Source organism: Mustela erminea, chromosome 10, assembly GCF_009829155.1.
Source record: "Mustela erminea isolate mMusErm1 chromosome 10, mMusErm1.Pri, whole genome shotgun sequence".
Lineage (NCBI taxonomy): Eukaryota > Metazoa > Chordata > Mammalia > Carnivora > Mustelidae > Mustela > Mustela erminea.
The window spans coordinates 49,745,104-49,754,694 of NC_045623.1; positions in this window are offsets into that span (position 1 = coordinate 49,745,104).

The following is a 9,591-nucleotide window of genomic DNA, read 5'->3' on the forward strand; positions in this document are numbered from 1 at the left end:
AGGAAAATAAAGACCCAGGCGTCACATCACAGTAAGAAACAGCTCTGATGGTTCTTCCCAGCTGAAGAGCTCTCCATGGGGCTGTCTGAAACCTTGTTGTAACTGTCCTGATGCCCAGTTTCTCTCACAGCCCTGTCCTGTTTAGGTCCCTTTCCTACCTAGGTTCTAGATTCTGACTGTACTTCCTAATAAACTTCTTACTCTCTAATCTTTGTCAGAGTCTGCCTGCAGGGAACCCAATCTGCAACAAAATACCCAGAAGAAAGAGATTATAAGGGTAAGGCATATCACATTTAAGTAAACAGACACATAATGCATAAATACATAAATAATAGTTATTTAGTTTTTTAACTTTCCATGCACAATGTGCATTATATGAATATTTTACTTGGTAATACTACATGGTTTATATACTAATACTAACTATCTTACTTGCATTACTCTTGAGCTTTTGCATGTGCATTATACCACCCATGAGGAAACTTACCCTTAGAAAATTTAAGCAATTTGTCCAACATAAAATAGGTAGTAAGTGAGTGGCAGAACAGAGAGTCAAAACTCAGTAACTCTAATTGAAAACTCAATTCCTTCACCACTTTGATATAAACTATCTCAAATCTCAAATCAGAGGCAAGAATATACATTTCAAAAATGAGACTGTAATGTATTTCCTGTACCACATTTCCCCTTTCCTAAATTGTCATCTGAAATTCTGGGATTGATTAGACTAATACTTTAGTCAACATAGAGCCAGAGCCAGGAAATACTTGCTAATGAGTTTTTATATGCTACTTAGTCTATTATTTGGGCTTTTTCAGCACTTCACTTGTTTTGCAACACACAGTTCAATGCATTGAGATATCATGCGTGGTCACTGTTCAGAGTTAAAATCTTTAGAGATAGAGAATATCATTTACAGAAGGCAGATAAGTAATTGACTAATGGTGGGAGAACAGATTAATCAAGTCAATCATTACATGGATAATTTGATGCTCACATGCATCTGAAAACAGACAAAATTATCTTCCTGCCATTTTCAGACACCATTAAAGCTAATATCAAAAGATTTTAAGACAAAATACACAAGGTTTATAAGACTAGGTAATTTAACCAAGATTTAAGCAATAAAAATAGGCTTGAACCCAGATCATTTTTTGTTTCTTTGATACATATTTTCCAATTAAAAAATAATCAACTGCTAATGTATATTAATAATAATGAAAGCTAAAAGGAATAAGACTTCATTTCATTGGTCTTAGTGCTTTTGGTTTTTTTGAAACAGCTATATCTAAACATTATGGGTTTCCATTTAGTATGTAAAAGTTTGATATTACCTAGAACAATTGCTTGAGAAATGGCAAAATTTATCTTACTTTTAAAGAGATATTTAAGCAACACTTGTTTGGTTAACTCATTAAGGTAATTTCTCACTTTCTGAGTACATTTTACTTAAACAAGGGTATTCCATATCTCAACAAATAGAAAAAAAAACCTAGGATTTCAAATTATATATTTACTGGAGGTACAATCAGACAATGGCTTTAAAATAATCAAATATTGGGTTATAGAGAATTTATACATTGACATTCTTAGAGCACCTGGATAATAGATTTCATGCCTTAATAAAGTACTTTAACAATTAAAATGGAAGATGTATTTAGTTCTTTTTATTTAGAAGGAAATGATATTTCATTTCAGGTTATAAGCATAGAGAAACTGTATTTGCAATATGATCAAATATATCATCTATCAAGTACAATTGTCAAGCTATACAAGCCATGAAATTGGAGTAAATCTGTCTTCTGAAATAGAAAAAAGAAATATAGAAATTTCCTTACATATTACCTATTCATATTGGCACATGTGTAATGTCAAGAAAGTATTGTTAATTCTGGAGTTTTCTACATATTTCAGTGTACTTAATCTTTGCTTGTTTACCAAAAGATCTGAAGCTATGGTCACTGAGTCAGAAATTTACTGAATTAACCATTTTGAATCAACTGACAGAAATGCCTAGAAATTAGGTAATCAGTACAAAATCTAGGTTAATACATCAGGATGCATATTATAATGATGCATGCTAGCAAACTATAATTGGGGACATTTCTCCAAGTATCCAACTTAGATAAGCACAAGGTTTGAGGGCAATCAAAGACAGAAAATCATGATTCATGTATTAACTACAAAAGATGAAATAACTCCCTAGGATCTCATAGCTAATGAACATCAAAACTCATGTACCTTCTAAAAGGAGGGATTTATGTTTGAGGTTTTTACTTCATATTAAAATAATTAATTATAAGAAAATTCAGATTACAGGAGGGAGGCACAAGTGTGCTGCATTGTTCAATGAATTTTATATTTTTCATTTGAGAAATCATGGTCATCAACTTGGCTTAGAAAACCAAGTGAGCTAAATCTCTTGGTGTCCTTTAGTTAAAAACAAAGAACCTAGAAACGTAGAAGTAAGCTCTATATAATGAATGAAAATGGCTTTCATCAAATTGGTAGGATTTGTCAGTGGGACAATCTAAGTAGGCCAAGTAGAAACATGATTTAATGACCATAAGTTCCACTAAATCCGTGGAAGTTGTTGACCAAGACATTAAAAAATTAACATTTATTGATCCCTTTTTTTCTGTGATAATGTTATATATACATTATCACATGAAATCCTAATAAGCATTCTTAGAAGGTATATATTGTTCTATTATCATCATTGTAGATGAGATATCTAAAACTAAAAAAGAGTAAATGTACCAGGATACAAAAATATGTAAGGGTTTACATTGTCCTATTCTGCTTTGTAAAGAGGATGATTCCTTTGCTTCCTCAAAATCCCCCACAAGATGCTAGACTCTTGGCTTTGATCCACTGAGCTGAGTATTAAGGCAAAGTCCGAGTAGAACTGGGGAAGTTAAGAGAGGGGAGAATTGCTTTATGTTAAACTGGAGAGACACAGGTGAGTGGACAAAGAAGGAATTCAGAGGATCGAAGAGAAGAAAGAAGCAGCTGTTTGAAAAAGAGTTCCATTGAAGGGAAACCCAGGAGAGGTGTGAGAACAGCCATAAAGCTAGAATTTTTGTCAAAAGGGCGGAACTATTCTAACAGATTTTTTACAATGCTTGCAGTGTAACACAGGGGATGTTTCCCTGATACTACAAGAAAGGCCCATCCTTTTCTTTTCTTTCCTTTTTTTTTTTTTTAATTTTATTTATTTATTTGACAGACAGAGATCTCAAGTAGGCAGAGAGGCAGGCAGAGACAGAGAGGGAGAAGCAGGCTCCCTGCCGAGCAGAGAGTCCAATACGGGGCTCAATGTCAGGACTCCGAGACCATGACCTGAGCTGAAGGCAGAGGCTTAACCCACTGAGCCACTGAGGCGCCACCCCCATGCTTTCCTTCAACAGTTTGCAGTAAAATAAGATCTTTGTTTTCATAGCAATTGACTTGATGAGATTTGGTTTACAGAGAATCCAGTAAGGCACGAAAGGCAAGTTTACCATCAATTTCATGTGGAAATTACTCAAATTCATACAACTCGTAAGTTGTGGAACTGGAATTCCACCCCATGGCTATATTAGCTTCCACTCTCTACCATTAACCAGCTTCTGTATCAATTTGTCTCCCAAACTCCTCTGTTTCCTCTAGAGAATGAAGGCACTTTCATTAAAGAAAAAGGGTTGTCATTGAGCTAAGCAGCAAGAACAAACACAAAGAGCCGCTGGTACAGCCCAGCTCATTACTCGGTTATTAAATTATCTTCTACTTAAAAAATCTTAGATACTTCCTAGCACTGCAACAGCCAGACAGCCATTTAAAATTACTGATTTTTAAATCACATCTTCAATCGCTGAGCCAAGGCTTTAGCTATTGGAGATAGGAGAAACTCTCCCACCCTGAAGGGAAAGAAATTCTAAATCCGGGTAGACAAAAATATAACAGATAACAAACACATTCCAGAAGAAAAATAGAAAGATGTCAAATAAACGGATGTGGAAAACATCCAGGAGAGACAAGAGGATTTTAAAAAACCATTAAGGAGTCAAAACCCATGAGCAGAGATAAAGAGAGGTAGAGATAAAAATAGAGATAGAGATAGAGATAACCATGATTTTTGCCTAGTTTCTACCCTTTCTATAAAGGGTACTTGTAAGGTATTAGAGGTAGAGAGACAAGTATATAAAAAAAGACACTGGTAAAAGTTGCAACATTTTAAAAAAAATTAAAACATGCAACATTTTTGAAGAACTATGACAAATACAATTTCTCTTTCTCTTTTGATAAGGTTTCAAACATTAGATTTTTAGCTAAGGTTATTTTATTTAGCCATCGTGCTTCCTTGTAAGTGTTCCCAGCATTCAGAATAATTGTGACTATTTAGCCAAATAATTTTTGTTTAATATGATATATGGAGAAATCCAAAATACTTAATTATATTTGTTTGTATTTGTTTTCCGTAAAATAAAATAATGTAGGAAGAAATAATCTTAGGTAAGGATTACTACTAATTTAACAATTCTATAAGATTTTTTGTGAGTTTTTAATCTTTTCAACATTCTGCCATCTTGCATTCAATCTTATGTTTTGGATTTGTTTTACCAGGGATTTATTGTATCTTCTTTATATGAAACATTTTTCATTAATTATGGTCTGCAAATGAGTCATTTGAAGTTGTATCAGAATCTTCAGAATACATTTTATCCTCATTGCTCTGCTTAGGCTTGCTGCAGTGTTATGTTCCTCAATCTAAGAGAACCTGACATGTTTCCTTCCAAGATCAATGTTGTTTTAGAAATAAGTCCCCCAACGTTCTTATTAGTAAGAATGATGCCTTCTAATGTTAGTCTATACAAAGCCTCCTAATAGCCAGGGGATATAAGATGACTCTTCGTAGCCCCTTGGTTTTGTCCACAAAAATAAAAGTTTATGATCATACAGTATATTCATACTTAACCTATTTTATTAATCAATACACACACACACACACACATACACATATATATATACTGTTTTTCCTAAAACTTGTCTAGCTTCTTTTCTCTAAGATATATAATGTAGTACTAGAAGCATAGCCTCTCTCCCACCCTAGTATTTACTGCTATTTAGGAAATTGCCTTTAAAAAGCAGGAATTCAATAAATTCATGTTGATTTATTGTTCTTTTCAGTTGCACAATGTTTGTGATAACCATTCCTTTTGTGATAACCATTCTCTTTGAGAGAAAAAGGGAAATTATGCCTCTATAAGTTCCTTAGGAACAATGAGTCTCCAGCCAGATCATGATTTGCGTTTGATCCAGCCAAAGGGTAAGTAGCAGAAGGAAAGTTTTCTCATTTCCATGTCCAGAAAGATGCATTCCTTTTACCTTCCTAAAGTCAGAGGATGAAATCATAGTCAATACATCTTAGCACAGGAACTATTAAGTACATTTTTCTTTGTCTATAGAAATCAATGGAACACGCAAAACTACTGTTTTTTCTCCCTTTCTTAGAAAAAAATGTAGAGTGGAAGCTTAAAAAATAAAACAAAACAAAACATAACAAAAACAAAAACAAAAAACAAAAAACTCTCCCTTGGATCAATTTGTTTCTCACTACCACCAATAAAATAAGTGCCATTTGTATAAGCCAAAATTATATGAGGATGTGGGCTGGGAGAGATTGTGGATATTAGAGTTTAGCCAGAATAACATTCTTTCAGTCCTTGGAAAATCCATCACTCTGTTCTCAGGGAAGAACCAGACTCTATAGCTGAGCCGCTGAGAGAAACTCAAGTCTCTCCCACCCTCAAGGGAAGGGGGGAGGACTAAGCTCTACTTCCTGAAAAGGGATATTCCCTCCTATCTCCATATCTTCTCCTCTTCTCCCCCATTTATTTATTTGTTCTATCTTTTATTTATACCATCATGGGTCATGTATATTTATTTTTTACTTCAGGTTACAATCTAACACTGTGCTATTTATTTATTATTTATTCTGTTACTCAAATTGTTACAGATTTGGCCTCTGGGAGCTCTTTCATTTTGGCTCCCTGTGTCCCTGTGAAATGCCCCCATCTTTTTGTACTTTGAACACTTCCTTACTACAGGAACTACAAGATGCTCCAGGGTCATTGTATGTTTTCACTGCCATGGCCTTAGACCTGAACTGAATTTTTAATTTCTTAAAATAATTTGCTAGAACTCTGTGCTCAATCCCTTCAGAAGCTATGGTCTCCTCTTACCCTGAGGTGACCTAAGGAAGTAATTTTTCTCTCACTGAATCTTAAGAGTCAGAAGATGCATGCAGTATTCTAAGCCCGACTCAAAGTTCCTATAGGCTCTAATATTACTACAGCATATCCAATCTCCTCCTAATTCAATATCTTCTGTCTTAGGAGAGCCTTTTGTATCTGTCAGTGTCCCAGAAGGAAATATGTATCATGCTCAATCTGGTGATTTGAAGGTTTTGATAAAGGATTATTTACAAAATTCAAGCAGGGTTTAACAAGAGATAATGAAGTACTCTAGGGCTAGTAAAAGCAGGAAGTAGTCCATCATTTCTAAGCCTTTAAGGGGCAGTGGTGGGAGTACTTACAAAACCTGGGGGGAAAAGTTATATGCAGAAAGACTCCTTAGAGAGCGGACGCAGCCAACCCAATGTAACAAAACCAACCTTCTGGCCTCTGGCTGCTTCTACCTTCAGATATCCTACTGAGAACTTCAATTGGCTGAACCCAAGAGGAAGATGGAGATCAAGGAAGATCACTAAGGCAGCTAATTTCCTAGGCCCAAAGTAGGTGGAAAAGGTGGACAGTGGATATATAAGGTCATAGGGAAATGATGCAATATATTCTTCCTCCAATAGCAAACAAAAAAGGGAAACCTGTTTCCTGTTCTTACCTTCTAATACTCCATAATGTCATCACTATTTTCAGAGGCAAACTGGAATCAAGTTCAACATGGTATTACTGAAGAAACCAGATTATCTATATTTTACGGGCCACAGAAACAGAATTTCAAAAGAAAGAAAATAAAATATTGAAGATAATGCAAAGTAGTGATAACAAACAGCAAAATTAGAAGAAAAAAGTTTGAATCTAAATCCCTGGTCATTGATCATTATTTTACTCTGAGGAAATCATGTCTCTTCTCCCTTTTGGACATACGAAAAAGGACACTTTTGTTTTCTTTTTGGCCTATTTGTACATCTAGCAGATCTCAGTTATAATTTGATACCATGCCTCCTTACTACACAAATTTGTCCGATGCTTTAGGCTTCTGGTATATTAACATCAATGTTTCATTGGGGCATTAATAATTTTTCTTAAAATTGTGCCTTCAATTTAATTCACCACACCCTTTGAATGTATGAAGTTAATATATTTTATGTGACTCGATGGATAATTTTTATTGTTTCTTTTTGGAAAAAAAAAGTCTTCAAAAAAAAAAAAAACCAAAGAGCACTTAACTTCTTAGATTGCTAAGAAAAATAGAGAGCTTACACACACACACACACACACGCATGCACACATTGGCTTTAATGTCTTTTCACAGATGGAAAAAAGGAAGAAAAGTTCCACTTCACTCTTTTTTATTCTTTCCTGAATATCTTAAATGTTAGAATAAGTGCAAATTTGAACTTTGTCTGAAGTATCATCACTATCTGCCTTTGTACTATGTCTCCCTAAAACCTTTATTCTCACATTCTATGTTCTATCTTCCTGTTCTCAAAATGTCCAATATGTCACCAAATCCTCATTCTCTGCTAATGGCTTAACTTCATGCTTCATTAAGGAACCAAAAGTCAATTTACTGGTTTCTCAAAGGAGGACACAAAGTAAAAGTAATCATAGGATGCCGTCCTGAACTGGAAACTTAGCTTTATTTGCATACTTAGTTTTTTAAAGAGTCTTATTTATTTGAGAGAAAGAGAGAAAGTATGAGTAGGGAGATGGGCAGAGGAAGAGGGAAAAGCAGACTGAGCAGGGAGTCCGACTTGGGGCTCAATCCCAGGACCCTGGGATCAAGACCCAAGCCAAAGGCAGATGCTTACTTAACCAACTGAGCCACCAGGTGCCCCTGCATACCTGATTTTAAAAACAGAAGACAGAGGAGCATAATCATTTGCTAAGGAAAAAAGTCCAATAGAGAGATAAAAAGAGCATAATAGGTGGATGAAGACTTTCTCTTAAGAGAAAGAGATTTGACCCTAGTAAGATTAGTTTTTGGAAGAATCAGGAAACTTTATTCATTGCAAATAGTTGGTAAATAAAGATTGTGATGATGCAGATAGAGACTGAGGTAGTTTAGTGCATTAAGGGTTGTATGTTAAAGATTTACATTCTGATGCATGCTATGCTAAGTAAATGGTTACATATTTATTATTATCTAATTTAACTCCAAGGAGATTTTAACAAAATCAGCTACTCCCAACATCTTTATTGTTCTTTATGTTCTTTGCATGCCTTTCTTTATACCATGGCCTCTTAATCATCACTCGGTGCCCCTGACTGGCTCATCTTACTTTCTTTAGAGGCTAACTGTTCAAATTTTCTGAAACTCTGGTCTGATCCTTCTTTTCTAAATGCATTCCCCAATCCCAGAAGGAAATATACATCATGCTCAATCTGGTAATGTGAAAGTTTTAACAAACGATTATTTACAAAGCATGAGCAGGGTAGAACAAGGGATAATGCAGTACCCTAAGCCTAGGAAAAGCAAGGATTTTTTTTTTTCTGATTTTATCAGATCCCATGATTAAAGTTCAGTTCCATGATTTTCATTCCTATTCTATTTTACCTCCCAGTTCTGATTTCTCCTGACTAGAAGGTAGGGAGGGAAAAGAGAAGGATGGAAAAGTATATTTTGCCTGCCCAATCTATCTAAATTAAATATCTATGACCTGGTCTGGCTGTATTATGTTCTCACAGAACACTCTATTTCTCTCATAGCATTTATTGAGTTTGCACTTATTTATTTACTTCTTTATTGTGTCCTCAACTAAAGCTCATCAAAAGGGTTTAAGCAATTGGAAGGGGAGGTGAACCATGAGAGACTATGGACTCTGAAAAACAATCTGAGGGGTTTGAAGAGGCGGGGGGGTGGGAGGTTGGGGTACCAGGTGGTGGGTATTATAGAGGGCACGGATTGCATGGAGCACTGGGTGTGGTGCAAAAATAATGAATACTGTTATGCTGGAAATAAAAAAAAAAAAAAAAAAAAAAAAAAAGGGTTTAAGCAGAATGTTCAATGCTGTAGTCAAGTATTCAAGAGAATGCCTGGCAGCAGTAGATTCTCAACCAACATTTCTAAAGTAAAGTAATGAAAATAACATAGTCAGGGGGCGCCAGGGTGGCTCAGTGGGTTGGGCCTCTGCCTTTGGCTTAGGTCATGATCTCAGAATCCTGGGATCGAGCCCTGCTTCGGGCTCTCTGCTTGGCGGGGAGCCTGCTTCCTCCTCTCTCTCTCTGCCTGCCTCTCTGCCTACTTGTGATCTCTCTCTGTCAAATAAATAAATACAATCTGAAAAAAAAGAAATAAAATAACATAGTCAGTGCTATAGTAGAAGAATACATATGATGTGATAAGTGGCTAGAAAAGGAACATGTA